Consider the following 20,146-nt stretch of genomic DNA (forward strand, 5'->3'; position numbering starts at 1 on the left):
TTCTTAACAGATGATTCTCCTGGGCACCAGATAAGCCAACGTGGACCTGGACTCAAGTATTCTGCCGACATCCTGCATGTTGACAGCTACAATTCTTCCTTTTTCAATTTCAATTCTTATTGATTTTCAAGATTCTCATTTTGGAGATGTATGCCATCATTGTACTACAGTGTTTAGCTATCTATCTGTGCCTGCTTTTCTATGCTAGATTGATCCTTTCCCACTGGAGCCGCAGGCAGCCGAGCCTCGGGTTGCTGCTCAGGTGCCACGTCTGCCCACAAGCTAGGAAAGAAAGGCATTCCACCCTCTCACCTGAGGGAAAACACTCAACAGAGCCTCACGCTGGAGACACTCACATCTGGTAATGAAGCAGAATTTGGCAATGAAACACTTCTAGGAAGAAGGGCATAAGTTAGGGGAAAGTCAAATCTGAGGTGGGCAAAGCCAGCAGGGACATGCTCTGTGTTTCTACTGAAGATGCCAAGATTTCCCTCTGGAAGTCAGGGAGAGAACTGCATTAAGTGATGAAGTACTTGCTTGGTTCTGGAGCTGAAGGAGTGAGCACTTCTTTTTTCTTTTCTTTTTTTCTTTCTTTACTTTTTTTTTTTTTTTTTTTTGACATTGCAAGTAAATGGCTTGAAGAGATTTTAGGAAGCATAGGGAAGACAAATTAGATAAACCTGGATTAGAATATGTTTCTAAGAAATTCTGGAATAAATAAATAAATCATGGAATCTTTTTAATTAAATTAAAGCACTCCTGGTGAATGTACTTAAGAAAAATGCTTTAGGGTTTTGTGATTAAAAATACAAACAAAACATTTGGGGATTATAATAATTTTTGCTCTTGTGCCTAATTTCAGTCCATTTACAGTGATTGTGAGAATTATGTTTCCTTTTTCTTGGGGGTGGTGTTTCTTCATGTCCATTACCTTTCCTTATATTTTCTTCTGTCATGACTGTGACCTCCCCACCCCCACCCCCTACCATCTAACTCAGTCCTCTTGGCTTAATATTGCATGGGATATGCTGATGCTAAAAAAAAAATTCATGATTTATCAGAAATCCCAATTTAACTGGACAAACACATATAGGATATAATTCTACTAAAAATGTTTATCTGGAGTTCAAATTTAATCAGCATGCTGTATTTTATCTGGCAATTTACATTATACCCTCTCCCACTTACTTGTAGGTGCTTTATTGCCCTATGAAATGTACTTGCTGGGCTTTTATTCCATAAGACAGCAATGATCCAATGCCACCTGAATGACAACTGGCTGGGAGTTTGGGATAAGCTAAATTATTCTGTACTGGTGTTTGAGTAGCACCCTTAACCTGCCTTATCTTTGCTATAACTGGTGAGATCCCTTAAATGATATGAGAGCACCCCCCATCCCCAAGAACCATTGTTATCAAAAGACAACCACTGTCCTAGGGAAGCCAAAATTTATTCTTGTACTATGGAAAGAATGGCTAGAGTATCCCTACTTTAGGATGGCTCCACTGTAACATAGGATACCATGTTTTGGTCCCAGGAAACATCACCTTCCACACCCCAGAATAGGTTGGTGAAAGAGATTATAGAACTTCACAGGGCGGAGTAAATGAAGGAAAAAAACTGATAATGCGAACTCACCTTTGCTCTTGCATTACTTTTGGGTGACCACTTCACTCAAAAGTAATCTGTCTGCCAACTGACAAAATGGGAGAATATATTTGCAAATGACATATCAGATAAAGGGCTAGTATCCAAAATCTACAAAGAACTTATCAAACTCAACACCCAAAGAACACATAATCCAATCAAGAAATGGGAAGAAGACATGAACAGACATTTCTGCAAAGAAGACATCCAAATGGCCAACAGACACACGAAAAAATGCTCCACATCACCTGGCATCAGGGAAATGCAAATCAAAACCACAGTGAGATACCACCACATATCAGTCAGAATGTCTGAAATTAACAAGTCAGGAAACCACAGGTATTGGCGAGGATGCAGAGAAAGGGGAGCCCTCCTATACTGTTGGTGGGAATGCAAGCTAGTGCAGCTACTCTGGAAAACAGTATGGAGGTTCCTCAAAAAAGTTGATAATAGAGCTACCCTATGACCCAGCAATTGCACTACTAGGTATTTACCCTAAAGATACAAATGTAGTGATCCGACGGGGCACGTGCACTCCAATGTTTATAGCAACAATGTCCACAATAGCCAAACTATGGAAAGAGCCTAGATGTCCATCAACAGATGAATGGATAAAGAAGATGTGGTATGTATATACAATGGAATACTATGCAGCCATCAAAAAATCTTGCCATTTGCAATGACATGGATGGAACTAGAGGCTATTATGCTAAGTGAAATAAGTCAATCAGAGAAAGACAATTATATGATCTTGCTGATATGAGGAATTTGAGAAACAAGACAGAGGATCATAGAGGAAGGGGGGGAAAAATGAACCAAGAGGAAACCAGGGAGGGAGACAAACCATAAGAGACTCATAATTTCAAGAAACAAACTGAGGGTTGCTGGAGAGGAGATGTAGGAAGGATGGGGTGGCTGGGGATGGCCACTGGGGTAGATATGGTGAGTGCTGTGAATTTTTGAGACTGATGAATCATAGACCTGTACCCCTGAAACAAATAATACATTATATGTTATAAAAATATACATTACATAGTTTTAAATGTCTTCTCATCATTTCCTCTGATTTTTACAAAAAGCCTTGAAATATGATTATTAATCCCATGTGAGAAGACATATTAAAAATGATTTGGCAAAATTTCCACTGAGCTAATAGATAATATAAACTCTGGGTTTCAGAGCTAATAGATATAAACTCTGGGTTTTCTGGCCTGAAACCTTTTTCCAACATAGAGACACCAGTTACATCCCAGGTGCTATTTTAGATACATGGTGAGTAGGAGACACGTTCCTGCCTCAAGAATTTAGCATGATACTTCTTCAAATACATTAAATCAAATTTAGTATTGGGTTACACAAACTACTTCACATACCTTTAAGAAGTAGGAACAAACAATATAAAAATGTATTCAATATAGTTAACACATACTGAATCTTGAATTCTTGGTAGCCAAATTAAAGAGAGAGAGAAAGAGGACATTAGAGGCATGAGGAAAGAACCAGTAAGAGAAAACCCTTATGGGATGGGAAAATTAAGAATACAGAGACAAAAAAAAAATACAGAGACAATGCTTAACACTCATACTCCAAAGAAGGGGATAGCTACCACCACTGTACAGTTGGCACTACCCAAGGGTTCAGATGCCTTGCTCTAGAAGTATTCAGTTCTCCCCTCAAGGTACTCATACTATAAGATATCCCAATTCAGAAGTTTTAACATCTCCTATCAGCTTTTTTACCTCTAATGATACTTTTCTCAGATCTCTACTTATACTGAAACAACCAGTCCTTCTAAAACTGCACACTCTTTGAGTCTGAAATCCATTTTGGATTCATCTTATTATCTTATTGCATAATTTCCAGCATCTATTGGGTCCTAAATAAATCATCACTGAATTGAGATTAAACTGAGGTTTCTCATCACTAATTTGCCACCTTGAATAAGTACCCTCCTTAAGTAAGATCCTTTCTTATATACACTACACCAAAAATTCTGTCCTATTCTAAAGTTGAATATGTGCATGGAGTTTTCATCAGCAGAATTTACTCCCCTTGATTCTGGGGTGAGACAGTGAAATGGAAAACACAGAAAATCCCCTCTAAGAACTTACACCATGTCCCTCCCCACAGTGTGCTTCCCATGTTCATTCAGAACTGGCTGGGATCAGCCCTATTTGGGTTACTCAGGGACAAAACTGCCACTAAGTCATCAGGATTGTTCCCAACTTTTCTCACCTGCCAATGAGCTTCACAGAAGGGTAATAGGGGAAGAGAATCAGCCAAGCTCACATGGGTTCACCTGGATTTTATCCAGCTATGCTGATGGGGAGACTATGCCCCAAATTCTATGGTCTGAATGTTTGTGTTCCTATCTGTCTCATGTTGAAATCCTAATCCCAAAGGTGATAGCACTAATAGCTGGAGGCTGTGAGAAGTGATTATGTGGGAAGGTCATGAGGTAGAGCTGTCAAGAATGGGAGTAGCGGTCTTATAAGGAGATTCTACAGAGCCCCCTTGCCTTTTCCACCACACGAGGATAAGAAGTTCATAAACTAGAAAAGAGCCTCCATCCAACCATGGTGTCTTTATCTTGGACTTCTATCCTCCAGAACTATGAGAAATAAATTTCCATTGTTTAAAAGCCACCTGCCTGTGATATTTTACTATAGCAGCCCAAATGGACCAAGATATCAAGTAAACAAATGTAAGAAGGCATATGATACACATATACATATCTGAGATAAATATAAAAACCCTGTTACAATTTGTCAGTTTTCTTAATAAGATGACAAATTACCAAAGGAAAACCAAGGGAGAGTATTTTCTACCTTGTATAATACTTTCCAATGAAATCCTCGGATAATAATTCAGAGCATTCTATAGGATGTCTAGGATATTGCTGATGTTCAAATAAATTTTCCTCAAGTGAGACCAAATGGGGAACAAAGATGAAGTACAGTGATACATTTATAGTTCTCATTTGTTTCTTGGAGAATTCTGAGTTATGAAAAAATCAAGGCCTTTTTGCAGGCATCAGGATAAATAGGTTGTAATTATAATCCAGGATAATAAAGCTCTTGATTATGCTAAAGAAAACTAGATTGCAAAGATTTTGCAACTGTGGTACATCCATTCAGTGAAATGTTATTTAGCAATAACAAATAAATGAGCTATCAAGTCATAAAAAGACAAGGAGGAAACAAAAGCATATTGCTACATGAAAAAAGCCAAAATGAAAAGATCAGTATTTGGGGAAAAAAGATGAATAGGTGGAACACCAAGGATTTTGAAAATAGTAAAACAATTCTGGAGGCGCCTGGGTTGCACATTAGGCACCTGACTCTAGTTTCATCTCAGGTCATGGGACCAAGCCCTGGGTTAGGCTCCATGCTCATCAGAGTCTGCTTGGGATTCTCTTGCCCTCTCCTCTCCCTGCCACTGTGGCAATCTCTCTCTCTCTCTCTCTCTCTCTTCCTAGGATGGATGGATGAATCTTTTTTTTAAAAGTTCTGTATACTGTAATGATGGGTATATGATATACTTGTGAAACCAGAGAATGTATAGTACAAATAAATCCTTATGTAAACTATAGACTTTAGTTATCAATACTGTCTTATCAACTGTAACACATGTAGCAACTAATCCAAGATGTTAATAACTATGGGATCTGGGAGTCGAAGGGTTATATGGGCACAGGGACAGGGATATATGGGCAGTCCTTGTACTTTCTGCTCAATTTTTCTATTAAGCTAAAATAAAAACACTTTTTTAAAGCAGCCCTATAAGAAAAAAAAAAAAATATCTACTAGAATGAAAATCCTAAGAAATCAAATTGTGTATCATGACTACAGACCTGGTTTTGGAGGGGAAACACAGTGGAGGGGCATGGCTCATGGTGTTCTTAATGTTTTATTCACTATAGATGATGCGTATTTTGAGAGGCAGAAAGGAAAGGGTTTAAAACATACAAAACAAAGGAATATACTCAGAAGCAGCTTTAGTTCATTTCATGGCAACCAGAGAGAACAGAAATGGGGAAGTGAGTGGAGGAATAACGCAAAGAAGAATATAACAAAAGGTCATAATAAAAACATTTTTTAATTATAGAATTACAGGCACAAAGAAAATATGCATTAAAAGGGGGGAAATGTCAAGAACTCAGACAAATGTTTTAACCACTGTACTTGCCTTATAGTTTCAAACACAGGGCTACTAGAACTATTAAATTGTGCAGTCAAAGGACATTATTTGAAATTTCCATAATCTTTCAGGACTGTAGGATAGGAAACTAGAGCAGGTTTCTTTTCAAAACTTCCTAGTGCTTTCTTATCACCCTTAATGATTTTTTTTTTTCCTCACCATTCTCAATTTTACCTTCAGAAGGAATATTTTTCACTTTCAAAGGGTTCCAGGCACACTTGGGTTTTTGATCAGAAAGACATGAAGATGAACTAAACCAATTCTGGCTCAGTTCCTTCTCTGACTTTACCTCAACCTTGTGCAAAGCAGCTGGGTAAAAGATAGGGAGAAAATGAGTTAATGGAGTCAGCTCCTCTTCTGCCACCTCAACATTAGCTCAGGTGCCCACAAATCTTCCTGAGGCAAAAAAAAAAAAAAAAAAAAAAAAAAAAAAATCAATCTGTAACAAAAATAAATATTTGGTCTTTGTCCCTGGTTTTTGGCAAAAATCTTCTAAAACCTTTAGAATCTCTGGAGTGATTGTTACATACTAATGAGATGACTGGTAGTTAGGGTCCCCTAGATAGCTTCAGGATGGGGGATGGTCACCAGAAGACTAAGCATGATTGGAGAGTTAGAGTTTTCAGCTCCAACCCCTGGCCTTTGGGGATGGGAGAAGGCTGAAGATTGGGTTCAATCACCAATGACAAGGGATTTAATAAATCATGCCTACCTAACAAAACTTTCATAAAAAATAATTCTGAATGACAGGGTTTAGAGAGCTTCTGAGTTAGTGAATACTTCAAGGTGCTAGGAGGGTGGCCTCCCTGGAGAGAGGGAATTGAAGCTCTATACACTTGCCTCCTAAACTTGCCTTATGCCTCTCTTCCAAATATTTGGCTGTTGTGGAATTCTATACTTTATAATAAACTGGTAATAACAAAAAACTTTTCAGCATTCGGGGAGATCTAGTAAGGTATCAAACCTGAAGGTGGGGGGCGGGGAGTAAGAACTTCTGAATTTGTGGTCAGTTGGTCAAAGCATCAGTGACAACCTGGGACAGTCAACTGGCATCTAAAGTTGGGGAAAGTCTAATGGAACGGAGTCTTAATTTGTGAGCTGTAATGCTAACTGCAGGTAGATAGTGTCAGCATTGAATTGTAGGACACCCTGCTGGTGTTGGGGAGTTGGAAAATTGGCTGTTGTCAGAAAACATAACAGAATGCCTTCTGATGAGACTAAAAGATGCTGCCTCTCCTGCAGACAAGTTCAATGAAGTTTATGGACGTGTACTGGCAAATGCTATAGATATCTATATTTCATCTTTGAGCAGATTACTCATCAATTCTTGCTCAGTGGATGAAGAAATTATCTGGGTGCCCAGGCTGTAGAAGGAATGGATTAAAAGTAAGGGAAACTGAGAAGCACTTCTCTTGCAATACCCCCATCAGTTCAAGTAACACAGTCTTCTGGGGGAAGAATAAAGCAGAAATACACAAGTAGTATTTGGTAGAGAGATCAAAGTCTACTATATTTATTCCCCTCCTGAAGTAGAATGAGTTTCTGTTGGAAATTACAAGACACTCAGCAGTCTTCTTCAAACTGGTGATTGGTACTTATTATGAGGGGACATGGAATCAATTTAGTGGGTCATAGCCTATCATTCTGTCTGGCTTTAGGACTGTTTAACTTGGCATTTGCCCCTATGTACAATTAAAATATTACTAATTGATTTTTTCACATATCTAAATATATTAGTCCACAAAGCTATGTGTCATAGTGAAACAGAGTTTGGAGAAAAGTGCTCTGAATGGAATGAGAGGTAGTTTGAAGTTACCAGAAATGCATTACAACAGTTAATTTGGTTCTTCCACTCCTTGCTGACTTTGTTCCCCCCACATTGACTTGAATGTAGCAGCGCACTCCACCTCAATACTTCCAGATATAGGCGACAGTTATGTCTCTCAATCTCTTGATGGGGGTGCTCTGTGAGGGAGATAATCCCTGTGTCTCCTTATTTCAAATCAAAAGGAAAAGTCTTCTTGCAATATGTCCTAGGCTTACCCAATTCATCCTGTGGGTGTGGTTGATACTGGAATATTTTCTACTTTATCAAAATCAGGAAGCACTAAGAACCTATCATGAACTGAATATACTAGAATCTGGAACAATCTGGTATAGCTCTTGAAGGCATGTGTATTTAGGGGATTGGAAAAAAACTCTCTTACTTGTTCTCTAACAAAAATGAGACCAACAAGGAGAAAAACAAACTGGCTTATTAACTTGTGTACTGCACATACACACCGGAGTACCCAACAATGAGTAAATCAAAGCGGTTTTTAGAATATGGATTTATATAGCATCTTAACAAAAAAGCAATAAATTTTCAGTGAAAAAAACAAAGGAAAAGGACTCTGAGCTTCTACGGGTAGCAAGTTGTGGGAAGGCAACTATTTAGGGAATCAAACAGTAGCAAAGGGCTAGTTTTTTGCAAGGTTTGTTATACAGATTCTTCTTGTGCCATCTCTGGGATGACAAGAGTTCTAGAATTCTCCCCAGTGACTAACTTTTCTCCTTCTGGTAGAAAGGGAAGTGGATATATCTTTATAAATTTATATTCTGCCTTTAGGCAGAGAGCTTTTCTTATATCTGCTGCTTCTCACTTGCCTTCAGTGCAAGGTAATCCTTATACCAAAGTTCCATATTTGGGGATAGCATATTCAGTTACCCTTCAACTGAAATGTCTGAGGAATGGCCCTATGGACAATCTTCTTAAATGTTTTTGGTTACACTGAGCTCAGACCAAAAGCTAGATATTAAAATAATGGACCACCTCTCAGAAAGCATCCAAAGCACTCAGATAGCTTTGAGCACAGAAATGGAAGTTGTGGGAGGTAAGAAAACAAACTTCACTGGGGTCACGATTGAAGTGGTCTTTTTTTTTTTTTTAAGATTTTATTTATTTATTTATTTATTTGACAGGCAGAGATCACAAGGAGGCAGAGAGGCATGCAGAGAGAGAGAGAGAGATGGGGAAGCAGGCTCCCTGCTGAGCAGAGAACCCAATATGGGACTTGATCCCAGGACCCTGAGATCATGACCTGAGCCAAAGGCACCAGCCTAACCCACTGAGCCACCCAGGCACCCCTGAAGTGGTCTTCTTAATCCCATTTCCTTATTCCTGACCCCTGGCTGGACTATGTCACACTTGGTAAAGGAAGAAAGGCAGAGTAGAAATTGGGGAACTTTTTCGAAAAGTCCTTTTATTAAGGACTTAAAGGGCAGGCACTGTTGAAAGGATTTTCTAGGTCTTAAACTACCTAATTATGAGAAGTCTGAGGAATAATTTTTTGTATTCACAAATGAATACCATTATCCCATTCCAACTTCAATTGTTAGGAACTATAATAAAAGTAAACCATTCTCACCTCTTTTTTTTTTTTTAAGATTTTATTTATTTGACAGAGAGAGAGATCACAAGCAGGCAGAGAGGCAAGCAGAGAGAGAGAGGGGGAAGCAGGCTTTCCACTGAGCAGAGAGCCCGATGCAGAGCCCAATCCCAAGACCTCGAGATCATAACCCAAGTCGAAGGTAGAGGCCCAACCCACCAAGCCACCCAGGCACCCCAAACCATTCTCACTTCTGATACAGCTTTAGAGTTCACATAGGTATAGACAAACCAGAATACTAGAATTTGCATTATCAATAAGATATAATGTTACAGTGTATTTTCCGCACCAGAGACAAAGCTATTATATGATTTATGCCAAATCTAGAAAATCTGTCGGAGTGTGCACGTGGTATATATTTGATGGTAGTTGGAGGAGAATTTCCCATAGTATTAGACAACAAAAATGGAAATATTTTCTACCTAAAAATATTTTCTGCTCACTTCTCAATTTGGGGTTTTAATGTTTTATTTGTATACCATTCTATTAATGAAATTTTGTATATGAACATTATTCATTTTCAATTTTAGTAAAAAGTATTGCTCTCCTGCCCACAACTGTATTTAAAAATAAAATAAAATAAAACAAAACAGAACAAAACACTGGCTTCTGGTGGCTCACAAGAAGTACTAGGTAACTGAATGGAAGAATCTATTTTCCAACCTTAAGAGACCAGAAAAACAAACTGAGGTATGTGCATATAGTACAATACCATGAAGACATTGAATTGTGTTTACATAATCTTAAAAAGGAAAAAAAGTGGTACCTCAATATTATAAAGGCCATATATGACATACCAAAAAGCTGAAAGGTTTTCCTCTAAGATCTTCTAAAACACAAGGATGATTAATCACCTTGTGTTTAATAGAGTATTGAAAGTCTTAGCCACAGGAATTAGGCAAGAAAAAGAAAAGTCACTCAAGGGCAACTGGGTGGCTCAGCTGGTTAAGCGATTGCCTTTGGCTCAGATCATAATCCTGGAGTCCCAGGATTAATTCCAGCATTGGGCTCCCTGCTTAGTGGGGAGTCTGCTTTTCCTTCTGACCCTCCATTTCTCATGCTGTCTCTCATTCTCTCTCTCTCAAATAAATAAATAAAATCTTAAAAAGTAATAATAAAAAATAAAAATCACCCAAATTGGAAAGAAAATGATCACTATTTACAGATGAGAGAAATATATATATATATATATATATATACACACACACACACACACACACACACACACATGCACACACACATGTGTGCGTGTGTGTGTGTGCATAACAAACCCTAAGGACTCCACCAAAACACTATTAGAATAAAGAAATTTAGTAAACTCTCAGGACACAAACTATATAGAAATCCGTTTTTTTTCTGTATATTAATAAACTATCAGAAAGAGGAAATAAGAAACAATTCCATATATAATCTTACTGCATCAAAAAAATAAAATACTTAGAAATATACTTAACCAAGGAAGAGAAAGACCCTTCCTTACTCTGATAACCATAAAACATCAATGACAGAAACTGAAGACAACACAAATAAATGGAAAGATATACCATGCTCATGAATTGAAAGAATATAGTTAAAATGTCCATATTACCCAAAGAAATCTATAGATTCAATTTAATTCTTATCAAAATACCAATTGAATTTTCCACAGAACTAGAACAAATAATCCTAAAATTTGTATGGAATAACAAAAAAACCCTGACTAGCCAAAGCAGTCTTGGGAAAGAAGCTGGTGGTATCACACCCTTGGATTTCAAACTATATTATAAAGGTATAGTAATCAAAAGAGTAAGGTACTAGCAAAACAAAGACATAGATCAATGGAATGGAATAGAGCCCAGAAATAAATCCACACGTACATGGTCAGTGAATCAATGACACAGGAAGCAAAACATACAATGAGGAAAAGACAGCTTCTTCAATAAATGGTATTAGAAAAACTGGACAGTTACATGTAAAAGAATAAAACTGGACCAATCTCTTATACCATACACAAAAATAAATTCAAAATGGAATACTTAAATGTAAAACCTGAAACCATAAGTGTCCTAGAAGGAAACGGCAGGCAGTAAGCTCTTTGACATCAATCTTAGCAATACTTTTGTGGATTGGTCTACTCAGACTAGGTTGACAAAAGCAAAACAACAACAAAAAACAAACAAACAAAAAACCCAAAAAACAACTGGGACCATATCAAACTAAAAAGCTTTTGCACAGCAAAGGAAACCATTAATAAAACATAAAAGCAACAATTGAATGAAAGAAGATATTTGCAAATGACAAATCCAGTAGGAGGTTAACATTCAAAATATATAAAGAATTATTAACTCAATATAAAAAATTTTCAATTAAAAAATGGGCAGAGGACCCCAATAGATAGTTCTTCCAGAGTAGACAGGCAGATGGCCAACAGATACATCAAAGGATGCTCTACATAATTAATCATCATGGGAATGTAAATCAAAACAATGATATCGTTCACACATGTTAGAATGGCTACTATCAAAAGGACAAGAAATAACAAGGGTCCCTAAGGATGTAAAAGGAATCCTTGTGCACTGTTGTTTTCCATTTTTTTTTTTTTTTTTAGCCCTCATACACTATTGGTGGAAATGTACACTGGTGTAGCTATAATGGAAAATTGGATGAAGGTTCCTTGAAAAATTAAAAATGGAATTATCATATAATCCAGCAATTCTACTTCTGAGAATCCAAAGAAAACAAGAACACTAATTTAGAAAGTCAATTATCATATGGTTTCACTTACTTGTGGAACATAAGGAATAACATGGAGGACATTAGAAGAAGGGAAAAATGTGGTGGTGGGGGGGATCAGAGAGGGAGGCAAACCATGAGAGACTATGGACTCCAGGAAACAAACTAAGGGTTTTAGAGGGGAAGGGGGGTAGAGGGATGGATAAACCTGATGGTGGGTATTAAGCAGGGCATGTATAGCATGGAGCATGGGAGTGGTGCATAAACAATGAATCTTGGAACGTTAAAAATAAATAAATAAAATTTTAAAAAGAAAAATAAAAAGACCTATTTATCCCTTGTTCGTCACATTATTTATAATAGCCAAGATAGAGAAGCAACCTAAGTGTTCACTGATAAATGAATAAAGAAGATGTGGTATAATGAAAAGATATCACTCATCAATCAGGGAAATACAAATCAAAACCATGATGAGATACCACCTCACACTTGTCAGAATGGCCAAAGTAAATAACCCAAGAAACAACAAGTGTTGGTGAGGATGAGAAGAAAGGGGAACCCTCTTACACTGTTGGTGGGAATGCAAACAGGTATAGACATTCTGGAAAGCAGTATGGAGGGTCTTCAAAAAGTAAAAATAGAACTACCCAATGACCCAGTAATTACACTACTAGGTATTTACCCAAAGGATGCAAAAATATAAATTCAAATGGATACATGCACCCTGATGTTTAGAGCAGTATTATCAACAATGGCCAAACTATGGAAAGAGCCCAAATGTCCACTGACTAGTGAATGGATAAAGAGAAGAGTTCTATAGTTCTATAGATATATATTGTTATACAACTGTAGCTATATTAGTATATAGCTAATTAGTATATTATAATATAGTAATATTCTACTATATTTAGCTGTAACTATGTAACTATATATATAGATACACAATTATAGAGGAATATTACTCAGCCATCAAAAAGGATGAAATCTTGCCATCTGCAACAACATGGATGGAAATAAAATGTATCATGCTAAGCAGAATACATCAGTCGGAGAAAGACAAATACCATAGGATTTCACTCATATGTGTAATTTAATAAACAAGACAGATGAACATATGGGAAGGGGAGAAAAGAGAGAGAGAAACAAACCAAAAGAAACTCTTAAAAACACAGGGTTGCTGGAGGAAAGTGGTTGGGGGATGGGTTAGGTGATGGTTATTAAGGAGAGCATTTGTTATGATGAACACTAAGTGTTGTATGCAAGTGATGAATCACTGAATTTTACTCCTGAAACCAATATTGCAATATATATTAACTAACTAGAATTTAAATAAAAATTTAGAAAAAAAGTGTATGTGGTGTTCACATTTTATAAGTAAATATATTTATATATAATTATACATATATTTTATATGTTTATATATATAATGGAATATTAGTCATAAAAGGGAAAGAGATCTTGCCATTTGTGACTACATGGATAAAACTAGAGAGTATTATACTACATGCAATAAGTCAGAACAAGACAAATAGTATATTATCTCATTTATGTGGAACTTCAACAGCAGGAAAAAGTAAAATAGAAATAGACTCATAGATACAAAGAACAATGGATGGTAGTCAGAGGGTATGATTACTATTATACTCCTGAAATATAATACTGTAGGCCAATTATACTTTAAAAAATTTTAAAAAAAGAGATAAGTCAGCCTTCCTGATTTCAAAACTTACTATAAAAAAAAAGTGTGATGCTGATATAATGAGAGCCAAATCGATTAATGGAATAGAGTTAAAAGTCCTGAAATAATCCCATACATCAATGGTTAATTGATTTCAACAATGGTGCCAAGATCATCCAATGAAAGAAAGAAGAGTCTCTTCAACAAATGTCATTGGAACAACTAGACAAACACATGCAAAAGAATGAAGTTGAATCCCTACCTCACACCACATAAAGTTAACTCAAAATGGATTAAAGACCTATTTGCAAGAGCTAAAATTATAAAAACTTCTAAAAGAAAACATAGGGCTAAATCTTGATAAGCTAGGATTTGGATATGGATTTTAACAATGACACCAAAAGCACAAACAAAAAAAATATATAAATTGGGTTTTATACAAATCTAAAATTTTGCTTCAAAAGACACTATCAAAAAGTGAAAAAGACAACCTACAGAATGGAAGGAAATATGTGTTATAAGGGCCTAATGTTCATAATATATGAAGAACTCCCAAATCTCATTAAGAAATCCAAATAAAAAGTGGACAGAGGACTTGAGTTTTTGCCAAGATACATAAATGACCAACAAGCACATGAAAATATCATTAGTCATTAGAGAAATGCAAATAAAAGCCATGATGAGTGATTACATCACACATAGAGAATGGTTACACTTAAAAAAAAAAGTATCGGTAAGGAAGTGGCAAATCGGTAACCTTGTACATTGGTGGGGATGTGAAATGATACAGCTGCTGTGGAAAATAACTTGATGGTTCCTCAAAAAGTTAAACATGTAATTACCATATGACCCAGAAATTTCACTTGTAGGCATATATCCAAAATAATTGCAAACAGGTAAACAAGAATGTATTCACTATGGTTCATAATGTTGTCCACAATAACCCAAAGGTGGAAAAAATCCAAGTGTCCATAAATTGACAAATGGATAAACATGTACTACATCCATAGGACAGAATGTTTCAGTCATAAAAAGGGATGACTAATACATGCCACAATATGGATGAACGTTGAAGTTGAAAGCACTGTGCAAAAGTAACGAAGCCAGGCAGCAAAGGTGACAGGGTCTAGGCTTCCATTTATATGAAATATCCAAACTAGGTAAATTGATAGAGACAAAAAGCAGATTGGTGGTTTCCAGGGGCTCAGGAGGATCAGCTTAATGGATATAGTTTCCTTTTGAGGGCTAAAAATGTTTTGGAACTATAGAGGATACTTGCATAGCAATGTGAATTTACTAAATGCCACTGAATTATACGCTTTTAAATGGTTCATCGTAGGATATGTTACTTACCTCAGTGAAACTACTATGCTTATAGAAATACCCAATAACAAGGTCATGTTCAGAATGCACTGTTAAGAAAGCTGGACCCAGAATAACCTATATTAGAAGATTTCAATTATATATAAATAGATAGGACCTCAAACAAAAGATAGGAGTGACATAGCATAAATGCGAATAATCATCATTTTCGTTTAAGTAAACTCTATGCCCAACATGGGGCTTGAACTCACAATCCTGAGGATCAACAGTAGCACACTCCTCCAACTGAGCCAGCCAGGCATCTCTAAAATTGATCATTCTTTATATATATATATAAAAATAATGGGTGATCTATTCTTTACACAATACTGCATGTACCCTATTCTTTACATACTACTGTGTTTAAGTTGACATCAACATCCCTTATTCTTAAAATTACTAGTAACAAAAAAAATCTTATTTTTAAAAATTAAATAAGGAGAAACCCTACAGTGCCTTTCATTCCAGCATTCCAGACCTGAAAAGCAAGCTGTGGTGTGTGGGGAGCAGAGGAGAGGAAGGGGAAGCAATCACTGAGTTCATCTCTAAGTTAACGAGAAGAGGGGAGGGAAAGGAATTCACGCAGAACAAGATTCAGCTCTAAGAAGTGGGCTGGAGGCACTTTGCAGAAACTCTACAAAGACCCCTGCCTGCCTCTGCCAACCTATACCACTCTCCTTTACACAAGCTCCACAGTGAAAGAGATAGTTTGAGGCAAAAATTGGGGAGCCGGGGGAGGGGATGGGAATAGTCCTGAGTTATCAGGGAAAATGGAAGGAATTTTGATGCTGAGGCTATACTTGGGCATAGTGGTAGATAAGGGAGCACCATCATAGCAGCTGGTTGTTGAAGTGTGTGAGTGCGCATGACAGAGACATGTCACTATTCTTAGGCTCTACAGTTGATCCCCCTGTGTCTAGTTCTGGCTAATGGACTGTGAGTGGAAGTGTCCTGAGACATTTGCCGTGGAGAGCTTAGAGATCACATTTCAGATGGCATAGCTACTAGACAGAGCAGGGCCATTTTGCCTTTATATTGTAGGACACTACTGAAATTTTGTCATTAATTATTCTTATAGAGAAAATGGAACCCAGAAGCAGGGTGCGATCATAACAAAACCATAAAATAGACCCATTAGTGTATCAGTTGAGCAGCAGGCAGCAAGGAACTGGCTATCAGAGGATAGAAAGATGGTGGTTCATGTTTTACAGGGCAGCAAATTTAGTGCCTTTGTGTCTGTACTGGCTTAGCAGGCAGACCATGTGTCTACCATATTGAAAACAGAGGATTAGTGTATGTTAGATGCCACTGGCCGCATATGGCAAGATGTCACTAGACAGATGAGCTGGGGATGTCCTGGCCAGCTTACAAAAATAAATATAAGGAAATATATGGGGTATCAAAATTCAGGGCCTTGCACCCTAGAAGCCCAATTAAACCTTTCAGCTAGATAAAATGACTTGAAGCAAAAAATCAACTCAGGGGTAATGGAATGAGTAAGTCTAGACATCTAATGTATAGTCACGATGACTACAGTTAAAATCGAATTCAGTATTGGAAATCTGCTAAGAGATTTCAGCAGGTGCTTTCACCACAAAAACAGTATATATTAAAGGATGTATTAATTAGCTTGGCTAATTAATAATCACATGTATAGGTATATCAAGTCATCCTATTGTACACCTTAAATATATACAATTTGTACTTAAAATATATTCAACCTTAAACCTATACTAAGTTAAGAGGTAGAAAATGTAGCTCATTCTGATTTTTAAAATTTGTGATGAACAGCTTTTTCTCACACTTACTGGCCAGTTGCATTTCTTCTTGTGAATACTTCCTTGTATACTGTCTTGTTTCTATTGAATTATTCATCTCTGTCACCCTGATTTAAGAAATCTATATATTAAAACCTTAGGCCCTTTCCTGTGTGGGGGAAAAAAGGGAAGAGGCAGAGATGTAGCTTTCCTACCTTTTGTTCCCCATAGCCTCAAGATAGCAGTCATTAATTTGGGAAGAAAAGAAGGACAAGAGAAACAAAATAGGTTTGAGAATTCTGGCTCAAAAAATAAATAGTATAGTTATGGACTCATGGAATATTCTGGAAGCAATTATCAGAAACCTTCTTAGTTCTTAAGGAAAATGTACTGTCAAAAGATACTGGCAGTTAGGACTAAAAAATCTTTGTTTGTTGGAGACCTAAAATGGCTGTCAGCTCTGCACCAGCCCCCACAGACAGAAGTAGGCTGAGGAAGCTGTGCTACTCTTGAAGAGGGAATAATGCCCCGTGGCTATCTCAGTCATGGCCCAAGAAGAACATAGCAATCACCCAGAGGGTGTCCAGAGGCCAGGGGCCACAGGAGGACAGTGAACAAAGGGATTCTTTCACAGAGCCTAAACAAGGAATCGCCCCTACCTGGGAGGATGGGATACCTTCCCATGTCTGGTAGATTTCAGATTACTGGGACCAGAGGTTTCTAGGGGACTCCATTCTTTCCTTTTCCAAAGATGAAATTAGTATGTGTGCTTGCTGTAATTATCCTGCTTGCCATGAGTACCAATGGGTAAGGGAAGGCTGACAGTTTAATTCTTAGGTCTCCAGATGAACAGGAGCTACCTCTAGACCTGAGAGAACATTTATAGGTCATTGTCTAGAGATGTCAGACTTCATATTAGAAGCTTACCAGACATCCATGCATCCTTCTGCATTCCCATACCTTTCTACAAGATGCTAATGTTAAGGCCAGGTAGCTAGTTTGATCAGTGATTTGTGAGACAATGTATTTTCTCCATCTCTATCTATGTGACCTGCAGATCATATATTCCTGATGTCATAGCTATAGGGATCATATAACTTTGGATAGACTTACATGAAAAAGAGATAATCTTAGATTAAGTTTGGGGAGATTTGTCTGCTGTTGCAGATAGCATTAATTACCCTGATGACATAATAGATTTGTCTTATGATAAAGATTATAATCAGGTTAATACAGGACAGGGTCTGACTACCGAGAAGTTAACTTCATGGACCGATGTAGTGATGTCAACACAAGGACTGATCACAGGATTCGACATGAAGCTTGGAGCATCATGTTAGAGATCTGGCCCATTGTCTAACCCACTAAGCATCTCTGGGGAAGTTACCTAGCCCAAGTCTCTTCAAATAACTTCTAAAAAGTGTAGAACTTTGTAGAACCATGTATGTAGAACCATGACATTTTTCAAGACTTTTCGGATGTAAATATAAACATCTATGGACCTCCTCCATCTGAGCATAAGCTCATATGCATCTTTCTCTATTTACATTTCAAACAAAGGCATTGGATCTGTGGTGTGGGAGCTCACATTAAAGGAGACAGAAGCTTCATAAAGAATGATTCCCCCTGCCATCTTGAAAAATGTTCTTAGCTGCGGTATGGAGTCTGGGGGTGGAGGTGGGGGGAGTGTCTCAGCCCACTGGGAGGAGTGCCTTAAGTTCTCAGCACTAGTAATGGTTAAAATGCAGAAGATTCTTATTTGAAATATTATAGTTATAGATTATGCCTACAAGAGACCACTATGCCTACAAGAGACCACTAATAAGCTTTCTCAGGTGGACTAAGAAAGAGTTTCAGCAGTTGTGGGAAACACAACTGCCCTTGCAGGACATCTCTCTGCAACAGCCCTATGGAGAAAGACCTTTTGCTGATGGCTCATTACCAGTTGTGGCAACTATGAACTCTGCAGATAGTGCTCTACTTGCCCGCAAGTTTTCCCCCTAAGTTTCACCATATACAGGATGCTTTCATTCATCCTATGTTTCTCAGGGAATTTTTTTTTATTGTAATTGATATTAGTAGATAAAAAGAACTTCACTGCTCTTCAGTAGCTGTCCTTTAGAATTGTAGTGGTGTTCTAAGAGCTGAAAAGAAATCTTGACTTTTTACTAAAGAACGCAGATGGCTCATCAGCTGGTTCCTTCTGAGTGTGCAGCAGACAGCCCCCTTTGTTGCTATTAGCATGTCGACTGCAACTGTAGTTACCTGGTGGCAGGATGAAATTACACCAACAGCAGTTAACTTTCATACCCCCTGCCTGATAGTCAATTTCCTAGTGTAAGCCACTCTTCCAAGCAGTATGTAATTTTGATACCTGTTTAATTTTAATCCTCTCGTTTGACAGAGTGATTTCTCACCCTTTTTAGATGGTGCCATGCACCCCTCAATTGAGTTTCTTCTCCCTGCTGTTATAGTTTGTTCCTGCTTGAAATATTTAGAGAAACAGTTCCCCATAAGCAATTAATTTAATTAGGACTGCATGTGTGTGTGAACACACACAAAAACACTTTTTTTTCTGTCACACAAGGAACTGTTTTATTATTTCCCAGTTTGTTAAATATTTATAGTGTATCTTCTACAAAGCAAACTTCTACATGAGTAAATACAAAGCATATATAATCCAGTTTTGAGGGAGATCTAAAGATAGAATTGACTAATAACAATGTTCTGAATTCATATAGTCTGTTACAAAGTACCATAATTTTTAAATCTACCACCAAGTTATTTTATAAATGATTCTTGAAGATCCATAAAATCCAGCTTAGTAATTCAACAAAGCTCTGGGTCCTTAGGTCTATGACCAGGTTTCAGCCCTGCTACTGGAGATCAATCAATATTTCCTGGGAGGTAGAATACAGGACTGGGGTATTGAGTAAATGATGCATGAGTGCACACACACAGCACATTCCTTTTTATGGAACATATCCAACTCAAAGCCAAAACAACTCATCCAAAAATATTTTCTGGTCTAGAATCTTTATTCTTACTAGCAACAAAAATGCAGTCTCACAGCTCATTTCTTTTTTGTCCCTTTCTCTAAAATGGGGATACTTGTTGAAAAGAAAGTCTTCTCATAAGCAGAATTCCCAGGTGCAGGGAGCTGACTGGATGGGTAAGTCGATTCATTTTCCTTACCTTTCTCTGATAGCACCTCCATTTGTGTCTGTGGGAATGCTTATAAAAGAAATGTGTTTTTCTGGAGACATCAACTTCAATTTTTTTTTTTCATTTTACAAAGAATTCTTTCCCTTTTCCTGATATCCTATCTGCCAATCATGTTCACCCATGATGTAAAATGTATA

General features: G+C 37.3%; 1 long non-coding RNA gene across 2 annotated transcripts in view; it reads right to left on the bottom strand.

Moving 5' to 3' along the window:
* Positions 1-20,146, bottom strand: part of LOC309863119 — a 313,775-nt gene that overhangs the window by 289,694 nt on the left and 3,935 nt on the right. The window contains exon 1 of one of the 2 annotated variants that reach the window (XR_014310891.1): positions 6,137-6,222. The exons of the other annotated variant lie outside the window; for it this stretch is intronic. This is a non-coding gene — a long non-coding RNA (uncharacterized lncRNA). Of the gene's footprint in view, positions 1-6,136; positions 6,223-20,146 lie in introns of those variants that run through there. 2 annotated transcript variants of the gene reach the window in all.

The sequence above is a fragment of the Mustela nivalis genome, assembly GCF_964662115.1.
Source record: "Mustela nivalis genome assembly, chromosome: 1".
In the NCBI taxonomy this organism is placed as follows: domain Eukaryota; kingdom Metazoa; phylum Chordata; class Mammalia; order Carnivora; family Mustelidae; genus Mustela; species Mustela nivalis.